At 51.7% G+C, this 18735-nt stretch overlaps 1 long non-coding RNA gene across 1 annotated transcript; it reads left to right on the top strand.

Moving 5' to 3' along the window:
- The first annotated feature begins 9717 nt into the window (after window positions 1-9717).
- On the top strand, window positions 9718-18503 carry LOC144730775 (uncharacterized). Its single transcript, XR_013587850.1, has 2 exons — window positions 9718-10173; window positions 18172-18503. It is a non-coding gene; the product is annotated as an uncharacterized LOC144730775 (long non-coding RNA).
- The last annotated feature ends 232 nt before the right edge of the window (window positions 18504-18735 follow it).

Genomic DNA, 18735 nt, shown 5'->3' with positions numbered 1-18735 from the left:
ACCACCACCACCACGGCTGCATCCATCCACTGCTGTCGATTAATTAACGTCGCTGTCTGGACGCGTTGTTTAGAGAGATTCATCATCCGACACCACCGCTGCCGACATGCGACTGGCGAGACGGGCTGGGGGCGTGGGAGGGGGCGGGGGAGGGGGGTGGGGGAGGGAGGGGGGAGGGGCGGGGGGGTGACCCAGGGTTCAGGGCACCTGGGCTGGCACCGCCGAGCAGCTGAATCACGATTCGGGGTTCCTACCGAAGAACAAAAACCAACTCGGCGAGTCCCTGGTCAGGCGTCGAGTCCACGGGCTTCGTCTCTCTACTGCAGTCCTGCAGAGGCGGTGGTGGTAATTCCACATTCCTATGGCGGGGGGGGGGCGAGTCTATGCCACTGATTCGTTCACAGTCAGAATGTTTCGTGAGACTTGTGGGGTGAATCCGAGGAGCGGCGAGCAATGCGGAGCGATCGCGGGCAACGGAGAGACGAAGAGGGCCACGAGGAATCAGTAAACAACAAATATGCACATCAGATGCATCAACACCGACTGCACGCTCGGGGCAAGGCAGAAAAACAACAACAACAACAAGGATAGTCCCAGACCAACAGTCCCAACAACAACAACAGTCCCAACAACAACAACAACAGTCCCAACAACAACAACAACAACAGTTCCAACAACAACAGTCCCAACAACAACAACAACAGTCCCAACAACAACAACAGTCCCAACAACAACAACAGTCCCGACAACAACAACAACAGTCCAAACAACAACAACAGTCCCAACAACAACAACAGTCTCGACAACAACAACAGTCCCAACAACAACAACAGTCCCAACAACAACAACAACAGTCCCAACAACAACAACAGTCCCAACAACAACAACAACAACAGTCCCAACAACAACAGTCCCAACAACAACAGTCCCAACAACAACAGTCCCAACAACAACAACAGTCCCAACAACAACAACAGTCCCAACAACAATAACAACAGTCCCAACAACAACAGTCCCGACAACAACAACAACAGTCCCAACAACAACAACAACAACAGTCCCAACAACAACAACAGTCCCAACAACAACAACAACAGTCCCAACAACAACAACAGTCCCGACAACAGAAACAACAGTCCCAACAACAACAACATTCCCGACAACAACAACAACAGTCCCAACAACAACAACAGTCCCAACAACAACAACAGTCCCAACAACAACAGTCCCAACAACAACAGTCCCAACAACAACAGTAACATCAATAATCCAATCCCAACAACAACAACAGTCCCAACAACAACAACAACAACAACAGTCCCAACAACAACAGTCCAATCCCAACAATAACAACAACAGTCCCAACAACAACAGTCCAATTTACACAACAAGCACAGTCCATGAAACCAACCGTCCCAACAACAACAACAGTAACCGCATCAGCCAAATCCCAATAACAACAACAGTCACAACAACAACAACAGTAACTGCATCAGCCAAATCCCAATAACAACAACAGTCACAACAACAACAACAGTAACTGCATCAGCCAAATCCCAATAACAACAACAGTCACAACAACAACAACAGTAACCGCATCAGCCAAATCCCAATAACAACAACAGTCACAACAACAACAACAGTAACTGCATCAGCCAAATCCCAACAACAACAACAGTCCCAACAACAGTCCTAACAACAACAGTCCAATCCAAACAACAACAACAACAGTCCCAACAACAACAGTCCCAACAACAACAACAACAACAGTCCCAACAACAACAGTCCCAACAACAACAACAACAACAGTCCCAACAACAACAGTCCAATCCCAACAATAACAACAACAGTCCCAACAATAACAACAGTCCAATTTACACAACAAGCACAGTCCATGAAACCAACAGTCCCAACAACAACAACAGTAACTGCATCAGCCAAATCCCAATAACAACAACAGTCACAACAACAACAACAGTAACTGCATCAGCCAAATCCCAATAACAACAACAGTCACAACAACAACAACAGTAACTGCATCAGCCAAATCCCAATAACAACAACAGTCACAACAACAACAACAGTAACCGCATCAGCCAAATCCCAATAACAACAACAGTCACAACAACAACAACAGTAACTGCATCAGCCAAATCCCAACAACAACAACAGTCCCAACAACAGTCCTAACAACAACAGTCCAATCCAAACAACAACAACAACAGTCCCAACAACAACAGTCCCAACAACAACAACAACAACAGTCCCAACAACAACAGTCCCAACAACAACAACAACAACAGTCCCAACAACAACAGTCCAATCCCAACAATAACAACAACAGTCCCAACAATAACAACAGTCCAATTTACACAACAAGCACAGTCCATGAAACCAACAGTCCCAACAACAACAACAGTAACTGCATCAGCCAAATCCCAATAACAACAACAGTCACAACAACAACAACAGTAACTGCATCAGCCAAATCCCAACAACAACAACAGTCACAACAACAACAACAGTAACTGCATCAGCCAAATCCCAACAACAACAACAGTCACAACAACAACAACAGTAACCGCATCAGCCAAATCCCAATAACAACAACAGTCACAACAACAACAACAACAGTAACTGCATCAGCCAAATCCCAACAACAACAACAGTCCCAACAACAGTCCTAACAACAACAACAGTCCAATCCAAACAACAACAACAACAGTCCTAACAACAACAACAGTCCAATCCAAACAACAACAACAACAGTCCCAACAACAACAACAACAGCAGTCCCAGACCGCGCCAAACATAGCGCACGTGATAATAGAGCATTGACGTTGAACTGTGAATACTTGAAGGGTAAGGATCAAAGTTACAGATCACGTGACTGCACGCGTGGCTTCTGCTGGAGGATAATACCACTAATAATATATCCATAATGTATCATAGTAATTTCTACTATTAGTACAACTCGCACACTCACACTTCCTATCTCACACACGCACACACTCTCTCACACTCACTCACACTCACTTACACACTCACACACTCACTCACTCACACACTCACACACACACTCACACACTCACTCACACACACACTCACACACACACTCACACACTCTCTCACTCTCTCACACACACTCACACGCACTCACACAATCTCTCACACTCACACACACTCTCACACTCTCTCACACTCACTTACACGCTCTCACTCACACACACTCACTCACACATACTCTCTCACACTCACACACACTCTCTCACTCTCTCACACTCACTTACACGCTCTCACACACTCTCACACACACACTCACACACACTCACACACTCACACACTCACTCACACACTCTCTCACACACACGCTCTTTCACACACACAATCTCACACTCACTCACACGTTCTCACACTCACTTACACACTCTCTCACACACTCACACCCTCACACTCTCTCACCCTCTCACACTGACACTCACTGGCACGCGTGTGCACGCGTTCACACACTCTCACATGCTCTCCCACACACTCACTCACACTCTCACACTCACTCGAACGCTCTCACACACACTCTCTCATAACACTCACTCACACACTCTCACACACACTCACACACTCTCTCACACACACTCTCACACACACTCACTCACACTCTCTCACACTCACTGGCACGCGTGTGCACGCGTTCACACACTTGGCACCTGTCCAGAATGTTGTTTTGCTGGGGATTGAATTCGGGCCGAGGGCGGAGTGAGTGGTGGGAGGTGAGTGGTGGGAGGGGGAGGCGGGGAGGGGGGCGAGGGGGAGGCGGGGAGGGGGGCGAGGGGGACAGGGGGGGGGCGAGTAGGAGGAGGCGGGGGGGGGGTGTTCGTGACCCCCCCCGGCACCTGTCGCGCCACGCACGGAGCCGGCCGGGCGCTCTTCCTGAGACGGAGGATCTTCGCTGTTAGACGACGAGTCGCGCGTCGCGCGCGAATCCTTCAAGAGTCTCGCCGTGGATCTGGAGCCGCAAACGTTGCCGATCTCGTGCCCCAGCAGAGCGCCCATCCGTTCTCACGCTCTCTGTGCTCTGGAGAACTTTTATTTTTCAATTTAAAGCTTTCGTGACTGCAGGGATTCATCTTCTTGGTTCTTTTGGTAAAGTCACGTAGAAGGGAAGTAATAAAATAATTAAAAATAAAACATAATAAAATACAATTCTCACGACGTTCCGGCCACAACGCAAGCAGCCGTCCTCAGGTGAAGACCAGGTCTGTCGGGGAGACAGCGTCATTCAGACGCTGTCTCACCGGCAGACCTGGTATTCACCTGAGGACGGCAACTTTTATTTTACTTACGTAAAAAAACAAAAAAGTGTCAAGACAAAAATCTACACAGCGCTTTACGAGTTTCGAGATAATGCACGCCCGTACCACACGTTCACTCGCTCAGCCAATGAGAGGCCCATCCTCCCACGATTCGATTCTCGCGATTCCTAGGTCGCGATTTACATTGAACACGACAACCCCCACCCAGCCGCCACCTCGATTAGAATAAAGAGGGATCGCAGAGCTCGGGGAAGTTGATCGTCATCTCAGCTTCGGCCTCCCTATGGCCCTGCCTGCTGCTGCTGCTCCTCCTGCTGCTGCTCCTGCTGCTGCTGCTGCTGCTGCTCCTGCTGCTGCTGCTGCTGCTGCTGCTCCTGCTGCTGCTCCTGCTGCTGCTGCTACTGCTGCTGCTGCTCCTGCTGCTGCTGCTGCTCCTGCTGCTGCTGCTGCTGCTGCTGCTCCTGCTGCTGCTGCTGCTGCTGCTCCTGCTGCTGCTGCTGCTGCTGCTCCTGCTGCTGCTCCTGCTGCTGCTGCTACTGCTGCTGCTGCTCCTGCTGCTGCTGCTGCTGCTGCTGCTGCTCCTGCTGCTGCTGCTGCTTCTGCTGCTGCTGCTGCTGCTCCTGCTGCTGCTGCTCCTGCTGCTGCTGCTCCTGCTGCTGCTGCTGCCCCTTACAACCTCCGCGTCACTTCCTCCTCGGCTGTGGTGGCGAGGGACGCGGTGTTGGGGGTTTTTTGCACGAACGCCGTTTGTGAAACTCACCCCGTGAACATCACAGCGGCGGAGAGAGAGATAGAGAGAGCGCGGCCCTGACGGTTCAGACACTCACCCTTCCGCAGGCCACGTGGGTCCGTCACGTCTCGCCGGTAGAAACCAAGCGAAGCTATTTCTTGTTTTGTGTTGTGACCAGGCGCAAGGCGCACTGAGCTGCCACGTAGCCACCGTCTTCAGAAGCGACCTGGCACTCGCAAAGGATCGCTCCACCAAGTGGGCCTATCGTCATCATCATCGTCATCATCATCATCGTCATCATCATCATCATCATCGTCATCATCGTCGTTATCATCGTCGTCGTCATCATCGTCGTCATCATCATCGTCGTCATCATCATTATCGTCGTCATCATCTTCATCGTCGTCATCATCATCGTCATCATCATCATCGTCGTCGTCATCGTCGTCGTCATCGTCATCATCGTCGTCGTCATCATCGTTGTCGTCATCATCGTCGTCGTCATCATCGTTGTCGTCATCGTCATCATCGTCGTCATCATCATCGTCATCGTCATCATCGTCGTCGTCGTCATCATCGTTGTCGTCATCATCGTCGCCGTCATCATCATCGTCATCATCGTCATCGTCATCATCGTCGTCATCATCATCGTCGTCATCATCATCGTCGTCATCATTATCGTCGTCATCATTATCGTCATCATCATCGTCATCATCATCGTAATCATCATCGTCGTCGTCATCATCGTCGTGGTCACGTGGAGATTTATTGCAGCGGTCGGCAGCGCTGCGGCTCCATAGGGAAGCCGGCGCTGAGTTGACCATCAATTGCCCGAGCTCTGCGATCCCTCCTGAGCCGCAGTGCTGCTCTTTCTTGGAGGACTCCTTCATGTCCCTCGTTGATTCAGGACCCGCCACCAGTCTCGCAATCACCACGTGGCATCGCGCGGCCCTTTGAAATATTGAGCGGGGAGTTTTTTTTGTTTTGTTTACAGAATTCTAAAAAAATATTGTTTATTCTTGTAAAATGTTGTTGGCCAGCCCCTGCGCTACATGATTAAACGATTGTTTTTATTTTACTAGGTAATGATAGCTCAGCGATGTGGCTTGTCGTCGTCGCGTGGACAATTGTTACAGCCAAATTGACTCTGAACGCGTGGATACTGATTCCAAATGTGGAGGGGGAAAAAACCACATGACCACGGGAAGAGAGACACCGGGATCGAACCCACGACCTCCTGTAGACCAGGCGAGGTAGTTAACATCTCCTAGCCACCGTGATGATGATGATGATGAGAGAGAGACACGCAAACTCCAAATATACAGCAGCAGGCATCGTCAGGGTCGGGATCGAACCCACGACCTCCTGTACACCAGGCGAGGTAGTTAACATCTCCTAGCAACCGTGGCCAAACCATCAACAGCATTAGAAACGACACGAGTCACTGGATTGCAATATCGGGTCACCGGGTTCCTTCTCGCAGTGCGCTAACCACTGCACCACCGCTCGCCCCCCCCCACTCCCATGCACACGCTCTCGCCGTCACGTACACGCGCCTCCATGACGTCACAGAGTCACGGACCCCGGCGGGTGACGTCATTGTTGTTGTTGTTGTTGTTAGCACGATTGTTTACCCAGAATGGAGCCTCACTGAGCCTCGAGACTCGTGCGTGAGCAGGGATCTTTCACTTTGTTGCAGAGACGACGATGATGATGATGACGACGTTGCTGCTGCTGATGATGATGATGATGCTGCTGCTGATGATGATGCTGCTGATCCTGCTGCTGCTGATGATGCTACTGCTAATGCTGCTGCTGATGATGCTGCTGCTGATGCTGCTGATAATGCTGCTGCTGCTGCTGATGATGATTATGCTGATGATGATGCTGCTGCTAATAGTGCTGCTGATGATGCTCATGATGCTGCTGCTGATGATGATGCTGCTTGTGCTGCTGATGATGATGCTGCTGATGATGATGCTGATGATGCTGGTGCTGATGATGCTGCTGCTGCTGATGATGATGATCCTGATGATGATGATGCTGCTGATAATGCTGCTGCTGCTGATGATGATGCTGATGATGATACTGCTGCTAATGCTGCTGCTGATGATGCTCATGATGCTGCTGCTGATGATGATGCTGCTTCTGCTGATGATGCTGCTGATAATGATGATGCTGATGATGCTCATGATGCTGCTGCTGATGATGATGCTGCTTCTGCTGTTGATGCTGCTAATGTTGATGATGCTGCTTCTGCTGATGATGATGATGATGCTGCTGCTGCTGATGATGCTGCTGCTGCTGCTGCTGATGATGATGATGCTGATGATGATACTGCTGCTAATGCTGCTGCTGATGATGATCATGATGCTGCTGATGATGATGCTGCTTCTGCTGATGATGCTGCTTATGATGATGCTGCTGTTGATGCTGCTAATGTTGATGATGCTGCTTCTGCTGATGATGATGATGCTGCTGCTGCTGATGATGCTGCTGATGATGCTGCTGCTGATGATGATGCTGCTGCTGATGCTGCTGATGATGATGCAGCTGCTGCTGATGATGCTGCTGCTGATGATGATGCTGCTTCTGCTGATGATGCTGCTGATGCTGCTGCTGATGATGCTGCTGATGATGCTGCTGATGATGCTGCTGCTGCTGATGATGCTGCTGCTGATGATGTTGATGATGCTGCTGCTCATGATGATGCTGATGATGATAATGATGCTGATGCTGCTGCTGCTGATGATGATGCTGATGATGATGCTGCTGCTGCTGATGCTGCTGCTGATGCTGCTGATGATGATGCTGATGATGTTGCTGATGATGCTGCTGATGATGATGCTGCTGATGCTGCTGCTGATGATGATGCTGCTGCTGATGATGATGCTGCTTCTGCTGATGATGCTGCTGATGCTGCTGCTGATGATGCTGCTGATGATGCTGCTGATTATGCTGCTGCTGACAATGATGCTGCTGCTGATGATGTTGATGATGCTGCTGCTCATGATGATGCTGCTGCTGATGATGATGATGCTGATGCTGCTGCTGATGATGATGATGATGCTGATGATGATGCTGCTGCTGCTGCTGCTGCTGATGATGCTGCTGATGATGATGATGCTGATGATGTTGCTGATGATGCTGCTGATGATGATGCTGCTGATGATGATGCTGCTGATGCTGCTGCTGATGCTGCTGCTGATGATGATGCTGCTACTGATGATGCTGCTGATGATGCTGATGATCTTGATGATGCTGCTGATGATGCTGCTGCTGATGATGATGTTGATGATGCTGCTGCTGATGATGATGATGCTGCTGCTGCTAATGCTGATGCTGATGATGATGCCGATGATAATGCTAATGCTGATGATGCTGCTGCTGCTGATGATGATGATGCTGCTGATGCTGCTGATGCTGCTGCTGATGCTGCTGATGATGATGATGATGCTGATGATGTTGCTGATGATGCTGCTGATGATGATGATGTTGATGATGATGCTGCTGATGCTGCTGCTGATGATGATGCTGCTACTGATGATGCTGATGATGCTGATGATCTTGATGATGCTGCTGATGATGCTGCTGCTGATGATGATGTTGATGATGCTGCTGCTGATGATGATGATGCTGCTGATGCTAATGCTGCTGCTGATGATGATGCCGATGATGATGCTAATGCTGCTGATGATGATGATGCTGATGATGATGCTGCTGCTGATGCTGCTGCTGATGCTGCTGATGTTGCTGATGATGCTGCTGCTAATGCTGCTGATGATGCTGCTGCTGATGATGCTGATGTTGCTGATGATGCTGCTGCTAATGCTGCTGCTGATGATGTTGCTGATGATGCTGCTGCTAATGCTGCTGATGATGATGATGCCGATGATGATGCTGCTGCTGATGATGATGATGCTGATGATGATGCTGCTGCTGATGATGATGATGCTGGTGATGCTGCTGATGCTGCTGCTGCTGATGATGATGATGCTGATGCTGCTAATGCTGCTGATGATGATGATGCTTCAGGCTGCCCATCCAACAAAGACGGCGGTGGTCACCGCATCGCGCGGCGCTTTCAGATGCGCGTCTGTGGCCGTCTGGAACGTTCTTCCCCTTCCGATATGAGGAAGCCACTTGGAGCTGTGTGAACTTTACAGTCATCATAATCTAGATTAACAAACTCACTTCTTGAGAACAGCTTTTTTTGTGATGTTTAGTTTTGTTGTCCTTCCCAGGCACCTCCGATTAGCACGATTGGCTACGTACGGTGCGAAAAAGGTTCAAGATACATACACACAGCAGCCACATACTCTCACCGAGCGGAATGACACGAGGAGGCGTCCTGGAGCCGATCCGCCCACTGAGAACGACGCAGTGGCAACGAGATGTTAACTACCTCGCCTGGTGCGCAGGAGGTCGTGGGTCCGATCCCGACCCTGACGCCTGCATGGATTTTTCTCCCGCGTCCTCCGGTTTTCCCCTCCACATTTAGAATGGACAACATCACGCCTGTGGAGTGTTTAGCCGCTACGAATGTCCACGTGATGATCAGCCCACTTCGTTGAGCTCGATGGGCCCTTACCTGGCAAGGCAAATCAACACAACAGTTGCGTATTCTTGGTTCTTTCGGTAAAGTCACGTAGAAGGGAAGTAATAAAATAATAAAAATAAAACATAATAAAGATTATTGTTTTATTACTTCCCTTCTGCGTGACTTTACCGAAAGAACCAAGAAGATGAATCCCTGCAGTCACGAAAGCTTTAAATCGAAATTTAAATACAACAGTTGCGTTTAGTTTAACATCACCGGCTCGTGATCCGTACAGACGCGCCGGCCATTCTCCCACTGTGGTGTCTGTCGGTGGGTCTACCGCGGAGCTCGTTCCAACCCCACAATATCCCCCGTCTCGATTTCCCATCTCTCCTCCTCTTTGTCCTCCCGGCAGTTGGGGAACGCGCGGAGTTCAGGGACCGTGGCCCCTGCGGGATTGACGCGCTGCGCTCCGAACCCGGCACCGACGACACGAGTAGGGCGACTATCAGAATCGCTCCTGGGCCTCCCCCTTAGGTCGACTCAGCCTCGAACGAGCGCCTGATGCGGCGTGTGGACATCGCCGCATCGGGGTAAGCATTTACACCATTGGAACCTCATTTGCCAGTAAAAAATATAATTGTTTTTTTACCCTTCTATCTGGCAACATACTCTGATGGTGCATTGTCTTTGAGTTGTGCGCCTTTTGGCGTCATCTAGTCCAACCCATGTGAGATTAGGCTCTAAGGAAAGCTGTCTCGGGTGTGGGCCAATCAACTTCAAGGACAGTGCATACATTATCAGAGTTGTGTTTTTTGTTTGCATTATGGCTGCAGGTATTGTGGTCAATGCAAACATGACTCCTTGTAAAAAAGGTGTCAGTTTTGTTGCCAGATAGAAAGGTAAAAAACCAATTATCAATATAAAAATTGTTTTCGTTTAAAAAACAGAGACTCCTCTACTTACGAACGAGTTAGGTTCCTGAGGTCTGTTCGTAAGTCGATTTGTTCGTAAGTCAAACTTTACTCCTGTCGATTCCAAAACGTGTTGTACGGCGTGTACACTAAACATGGGGAATGGCTTTAAAAGTTGTATAATCTCCCGTAGGTGTAGATGCCACTTGTTTTTTATGTTCTGCAGATGTAGATGCCACTGGTTCTTCACGATCTGCTGATGTAGATGCCACTAGTTCTTCATGTTCTGCAGATGTAGATGCCACCACCACTATCTATGGCGCTGCAGTTGAACTTACGACTCTCGGTCCGAACAGGCCACTGGACACACGGACAGGTTTGTTCGTATCTCTGAAAGTTCGTAAGTCGATTGTGTTCGTAAGTAGAGGAGTTGCCGTGTGGTAGTCAAACTCCGCATGTGGTGGGGCCACATCTCCGCCGGGCCGAGCCCTACAAACACCCCAACGGAGCCGTTCGCCCACAACCATCACCCCCACCACCACAACCACCACAACCACCACCACCACCACAACCACCACCACCACAACCACCACCCCACCCAGTGTAGCCTCAACAGACTGTCGGGGCAAGTGCTGTTAGCGAGTAGCAGCACCTGTGAAGGCCGGCACCGCGCACAACGCAGTTGATGGTCGACATCTCCCGCGGTAATCCACCCTCTCGGCGTCACCCTCTGGGCGTCACCCTCTGGGCGTCACCCTCTGGGCGTCACCCTCTCGGCGTCACCCTCTGGGCGCGCGGCGTAACTCCACCAACCACCCTTGATCTGCACTCCACCAAACCCCAACTCCAGCTGCTGCCACGCGCCTCGCTCCGTCGATTTGCACCAGGAGCGTCTCGAGCCGCGGGCTCAGCTGGCCCCGGTGGGGGGGGGGGCGGCATCCACACGGCGTCGGCGGTAGCGCGAGTGACACCCTCGGACGATTTGTCCACGATCAGAGGGATTGGTGGCGCTGCGGTTAGCACGCTGCGCGACGACCCCCCCCCACCACAATCACCACCACTCCCCCCACCACCACCCCCACCACCACCGCCGCCTCCACTGTTCCACCGGCCCGAGTTCGATTCCCTCTCACCGCCAACGTCCGTGGCGACGACCTGAGCCGGTGCCCTGGGCTTTCCCCGAGAACGGCTCAGCCTCAAATGAGTGCCTGGAGCGAGCTATAAACATCAGTACTGGGGAGACAAAGGCGGCCGGGCGTGGTGTCAGCCCCCCTCCGCTCGTGTTGCCGTGCCGCCTTCATAGGAGCGGCTCGCTAACAGCACACGCGGGATCGTTGTGTTGTTGTTGTTGTCGTGTATTGTACCGCGTCCCAAAATGCTTCCTCTAATAGCATAGAGCCTTAGACCCTAACGAGCCACAGGAGGGGGGGCAGTGGGGGTGGGGGGGAGGGGCTCTTTGACAATCGGCGCGCTCCGTGTTCTTGGCAAGTCTCATTCCCCGATGGACGTTGTAGCGAGACGCGTTGTGACGTCCACGCGAGATCTGACCCGACGGGTCGCGAGGGGTCACCGCCTCGACGCGATCGCGACTCCTCTCGCGCTTAGGGGCCGTCCATAAATGACGTCACGCGATTTTGGACGATTTTTGACCCCCCCCCCCCTCGTCACACGGCGTCACAAAAAGTCAGACCCCCCCCTCCTCAAATATGACGTCACAAAGCTCTGCCCCCCCCAAAAAAAAAACATGCTTCAAGTCGCTTTAAACTATTGTCATTGTAGTGCGTATTTAATGTGGCGCTGCACTCTGATGTTGTAGGAGAAAACATTTAATAATTAAGTATATTTAATTAAGTAGAACGTGTTGTCCATATTTCGATTTAAAACTTTCGTGACTGCAGGGATTCATATTATTGGTTCTTTTGGTAAAGTCACGTAGAAGGGAAATAATAACATATTTTCTTATTCTTATTTTATTATTTCCCTCATACGTGACTTTACCGAAAGAATATGTGTTGTCTATATTAATTTGAAGTTGCACATTTTGATGTGACGTCACATTTCTCAAACCCCCCGCCTCGTCACACATCGTCACAAAAGTCTGACCCTCCCCCCCCCCCTAGGTGCGTGACGTCATTTATGCACGGCCCCTTAGACGGGCCACTGGGGGGGGGGCGGGTGACCTGGACAAGCATCGCAGACTCCCCCCACCCCTCCCCCCCCCGCTAGGGACGACGGTGCCGGGAGGGATGGAACACCGCCCGGGGTGGCGACTGAGCGGTGGTAGCGGCCTAGCTGCGACCACGTGGACTCTGAACTCACCTGCACGCCCCCGTCTCACTGGCGTATCCGCAGGAATCTGCTGCTGCTGCTGCCGCTGCCGTCACAGTGTTGCGTGTGTGAGTGTTGCGTGTGTGAGTGTCGCGCGTGTGAGTGTCGCGCGTGTGAGTGTTGCGTGTGTTAGGACATGCGAGATGTTCACAGGTGATTGCTGACGAGTCCACGCCCTGGAGGAGACAACCAGCGCCTCGGCGCGAGGGAGCAACGCTCGATCCTTGCTCTGCTTTGTAGAAGCGAACCCGAGCAAGCCTCCCCCGTGTGCCTGTGGGGGTGGCGCAAACCGCTCACCACGTCCCAGAAGTCTTCCCAATCCACATCCTCAGCGGAGGTTTCAACACAGCAGGAGCCGAAGCAACCGCTTGGCTTCGGCGCTTCGCATTCGCTGAGTAACTAAACGAGTGTGTGACCGCATTCTAATTGTGTTATTTCACCAGGCCCTTGCTCGATGATGTATTAGCTATTTTTAAGAGGCGACCTGGCCACACACGTAGCCACATATTCTTCGAGTGAAGACACGTTGATTCTAAATGTGGAGGGAAAAACCGGAGGACCCGGAGAAAAACCAACGCGACCACGGGGAGAGAGAGAGACACGCAAACTCCAAATACACAGCAGCAGGCGTCAGGGTCGGGTTCGAACCCACGACCTCCCGTACACCAGGCGAGGTAGTTGACATCACCTAGCCACCGTGATGATGATGAGAGAGAGAGAGACGCAAACTCCAAATACACAGCAGCAGGCGTCAGGGTCGGGATCGAACCCACGACCTCCTGTAGACCAGGCGAGAGAGATGACATCTCGCCACCGTGACGCCCCAATATGCCCAGAACCTACGAAGTTACCTGGTCCTCCTCAGAACCTGCCCTGAACCCAACCTGACCACTACCCAACCTGACCACTACCCAACCTGACCACTACCCAACCTGACCACTACCCAACCTGACCACTGGCCAGCGGTGTTCGTGAACCCGTCTGTGTGGACCGTCAAGCGGTACCCCCTCGTGCTCTCCCCCAGCTTCCTCCTGCCATGCAAAGGGAACCGCTGCTGCCCGCGGCAGGACCCTCACAAACAACGGGTCTCGAGACTCGGTGATTAAATAAAGGACTCGCGTGTGTGTGCGCGTGTGTGTGCGCGCGCGTGAGTGTGCACGTGTGTGTGTGTGCACGTGTGTGCACGTGTGTGTGTGCGTGTGTGTGCACGTGTGTGTGCGTGTGTGTGTGGGTGCACGTGTGTGTGGGTGTGTGCGTGTGTGTGTGCGCGTGTGTGTGCACGCGTGTGTGTGCGCGCGTGTGTGGGTGCACTATGTGTGTGTGCACGTATGTGTGTGTGTGCACGTGTGTGTGGAGCTGATCTGCCCTCTGACCATCGACTAGTCATCTGTAAGATGCGCCTGCCATTCTTCCACTCCGGTGGTGGGTGTACACCCAGGATCCCATTCCAACCAAAAGTGGCCTGGTCTCAGTTAGCTGATGAAAGTTGCAAGCGAGAATTTCATCATCGCTTGCAGCTGGGGTTGGCATCGTCCCCCACTCCACCTGATGTCGAGGGTAAATGGGCGAGGTTTAAGACTGTGACTCATGCAGCTGCAATGGCTGCTTTGGGTACGCGGTCCAGACCTCCCCAGAAACCCTGGCTGACAGAGGAGGTGTTCAGGTTAATTGAGAAACAGCGACAGGCCCACTCTCATCGCCTACAGCATCCCACGTCGGAGAATGAGGAGGTTTACCGCAGCCTTCGCTCGGAGGTTCGGAGAGCCGTAAGGCGCTGTAAGGATGGGTGGTGGTCGCGGGTTGCTGAGGAGATGGAGTCTGCCTCAGTGGCCCGCGATCACAAATCACTATTTAACTCCATCAAAAAAGTAACCTGCAGCGCCACACCTATTACCATCATTAGAGGAAAAACGGTGATCCAATCTCCGACCCCCAGGAACAGGTTTGCAGATTTGCTGAGCATTTCTGTGAGGTCCTGGGGGAGGGAAAATCTCTCAGCCAGGAAAACATCATGGCACAAAGTGGGGATAACCCTGCTGAGGCTGCGGTGCCTCAAATATTGGAAGAGGTCACCCCCTGTGAGTGGCTGGCTGAGGTGCCAGCTGTTGAGGAAGTACTGAGGGCGATCCGGAGTCTGAGACCAGAAAAGGCACCGGGCAGAGATGATCTCCCAAGCGAAATGCTGAGGGAGGGTGGCGTTTGTGCACAGACTGCCCTATATGACATCATAACAACAGTCTGGACCACTGGACGGGTTCCGCAGGACTGGAAGGATGCCCTGGTGGTCCCCCTCTTTAAGAAGGGGGACCGTACCGACTGTAACAACTACAGGGGCATCTCACTCCTCAGTGTGCCGGGTAAGGTCCTGGCAAGGATTATTCAACATCGCCTTGCTAGGCACGCTGAGGAGAGGCTTGCGGAGCCCCAATGCGGTTTCAGGAAAGGGCGGTCCTGCACAGATGCCATATTTTCTGTCCGTCTGCTACAGCAGAGGTGTAGGGAATTCCAAAAAGACCTACATCTCTGCTTTATTGACCTGGTCAAGGCCTATGATACCATCAGTAGGACTGGGCTCTGGGTTGTTCTTCGTGCTTTCGGAGTCCCTGACCCTCTGCTCACGATCATTAAGGACCTTCATGATGGTGAGCGGGCCCGGGTAAAACTACGTGGCCGGGAGTCGGAGCCTTTCCCTGTACACCTTGGGGTTAACATCTATTTCGACTGCGTAGTTCGTGAAGCCTTCAATAGCTGTACCGGGGGAATTTCCATTTGGTACAGATATAATGGGAGGCTGATCGACGCCCGGGTGCGATCAAGGGATGGCTCCCTATTGGTCAACCACGTTATGTATGCCGATGATTTGGTAATAGCTGCTCATTCAGAAGAGGAGTTGGAGACGCTGCTGCTGAGACTGGAGCGTGCCACTAAGAGGTGGGGCCTTACCATCAGCCCCACCAAAACTAAGCACCTGCCTGGGTATTTTGTACCATCGGACACTCCACCCCCACAACTCCCAATTGGTGATGGGGCAGTTGTGGAGAGAGTGGAGAGTTTCCCATACGTGGGCAGTGTGCTTATGACCGGCTCCAGTTTATCAGCAGAGGTCTCACTCCGAATCAGTCGAGCGGCAATATCTTTCCATCGGTTGCGTAACGCTGTGTGGAAGCTACCTAGTCTGTCGCTCCGCACGAAGCTTCAGGTCTTCTCGGCCACGGTCATTCCCTCCCTTCTCTACGCTTGCGAAACGTGGACCCCCCTAGTGGAGCATCTTCGCCGGTTGGAAACATTTAGGCTGGCCTGCCTACGATCCATCCTGGGTTTAACCAGGCTGGATTGTGTGAGGAGCTCACAAGTCCTTGAAAGATCTAGGCAAAGTCCCATCAGTGAGCTCCTCCGGCAGGCAAGGCTGCGTTGGCTGGGTCATGTAGCCCGCATGCCCAGCCACCGCATGCCTAAACAGTTTTTGTTTGGCCGGATCGAGGGGGCTTAACGGGTGCGGCACGGGCTAGAGAAGAGATGGAGTGATGTGGTACAGGAGGACGTGGAGCTGAGTGGACTTGCCGATGACTGGTACCAGCGGTGTCAAGATCGGCCTCAGTGGAGGAGGCTCGTGAAGGACGCTACTGGGCAGTTGGAGGCAGTCGCCCTCCAACAACAACGGAGGGCGGAGGAGCGACGCTCACAACAACGAGCGGAGTGCCGGGTGGCTAAAGCACAGCAAGTTGGTACAGTAGGGGGCACAGGTGGTGCATCAGCCAGTCATCTCGGTCATCTCGGTCAGTCGACCCGTGGCACCTGGGTCTGCCCTGTGACCTCCTGCCAGCGGGCGTTCGACACTTCACGTGGCCTCAAGGTGTACATGGCCTGGCACAAGCGTCGTGGTGACGTCACCGCCACTTAGTGGCGAATGGCGGTTGTTGTTGTTGTTGTGTGGGGAAACTTCCGAGCCGGTGGCTCAGCAATAGCGCCGGCGGCTGGTTGGCGGTCGACTCGGCCCATCATCACCCCTGCCGCCGGGGTCGATAAAACGAGTAACCACTTTGTGAGGGAAGTTCCAAGAGCGGTTGACCGATGGAGAGACTCGCCCCCCCCACCCCCCGTCATAAGAATGAGGAATTTCCACCACCGCAAGAGTTGATCCCCAATGATCAATGCGTGTGCGCTGCTAATGACATGCATACACGCCACGTGGTCCCGCTGTTTATAATGTGTATATACCCCGCTATTTAAAAAAAAAAGTTAACACTTACATGGGAATTTCGATTTAAATTTTTCGTGACTGCAGGGATTCATCTTCTTGGTTCTTTCAGTAAAGTCACGTAGAAGGGAAATAATAAAATAATAAAAATTAAACATAATCAAATATGACTTTGAAACCCCCCGCCCACCTCTTACGCATTTCACAAGTAGTACTAATCACATACCTGCATTTCCCATAAATATGCTAAATCTCGCTTGATATGCAAATTATTTTGTCAAGGCGCTCTTCCCCCCTTCCAACCCAGCTTAAATATACGCTCCAAGCGTGGTGGTGTTTCATTCAGACGCTGTCTCTCCGACAGACCTGGTCTTCACCTGAGGACGGCTGCTTGCGTTGTGGCCGAAACGTCGTGAGAATTATTTTATTATGTTTTATTTTTACTATTTTATTATTTCCCTTCTACGTGACTTTACCGAAAGAACCAAGAATACTTTAAAGGGACTATCGTTTTTAATGGGAAAAGAAAGGAATAATAACTAATACGGCGTAACACGATAACAAATGTATGTTCATAACTTCAAAATGTCATCATTGTCAACACGTGCCTGGAAGCTTCTCCAGGTGGTATCCAGAGCCCGGAGGCCCATTCCTCGTGGTGTCGTTGCGCCCTGCTGCACGTAGACTGCGCGTGTCACTGCAGCGCCGCGGGTGACATCAGGACGTTCAGTGCCATGGGTTCTGCGAGCGTCAACGTGAATGAATCCATTGGGGAAAAGTTTGGTGCACGGCGGCCAAACTGGCTTCTGTTCTGATGATGATGATGATGGTCGTGATGATTGTGATTATGATATTAGCGATGATTGTGATAATCGTGATGATGATTGTGATGATTGTGATAATGGCGATTGTGATTAGGATGACCGAATCACAATCACCATTATGAGTGCGATCATGATTGTGATTAAGATCATAGTGTTGCTGATTGTGATTATGATGATTGTGATTATGATGGCAGCGACGATTGTGACGATGTCAATTGTATATATGATAGTAGTGATGATCGCGATGACGATGAGAATGTAGTGTGCTAATTCACAGACACTAGTAGGAGGTACTCTCTCTCTCTCTCTTTTATCCGGCCTTCACAGCCTTAGGGGATAACCACACACCGGATCGGGACAGCCAACATGCTGACAGACCCACAGCATCAAGAGGGCGAAGATCTTGACGGTGACGATCGCGACGACGAAGATAACGACGAGTTCCACTCCAGATCGCAGCAGCCCCGACTGTGAGTCGGAGCTCGTCCTTTTATCCTGCCCAGCGTGGCCAGGCCCCGCCCTCTGGATCCCTCAGGTGGCTCCGTGCCTTGCCCACAGGTCCAACTGGTAGAACAGCGGCACGCGCTACAGTGACTCATTCCATGTCACTACAATAATATGGCTGATCAAAATTAGTAAATGCACCCATGCAATTCTTAGATGAGTGTGCGTATGTATTGCGTATGTGTGTGTGTGTATTAGACGTGTGTGTGTGTGTGCATAAGCGTCGTGGTGACGTCACCGCCACTTAATGGCGAATGGCGGTTGTTGTTGTTAAGTAGCGTTAGTGGGCTTCGATCTCTCAGCCGCCTTTGACACCATCGAGCATGAGATGCTCATCGGGTGGCTAAGGTCAAGGTTCGGTGTGTCGGGTACGGCACTGGGGTGGAT

This window comes from Lampetra planeri, chromosome 36 (assembly GCF_965212315.1).
Source record: "Lampetra planeri chromosome 36, kcLamPlan1.2.h2, whole genome shotgun sequence".
In the NCBI taxonomy this organism is placed as follows: Eukaryota; Metazoa; Chordata; class Hyperoartia; order Petromyzontiformes; family Petromyzontidae; genus Lampetra; species Lampetra planeri.
Note: the sequence above shows the minus strand (reverse complement) of the source record. Positions and strands in the feature narration are given on the sequence as shown.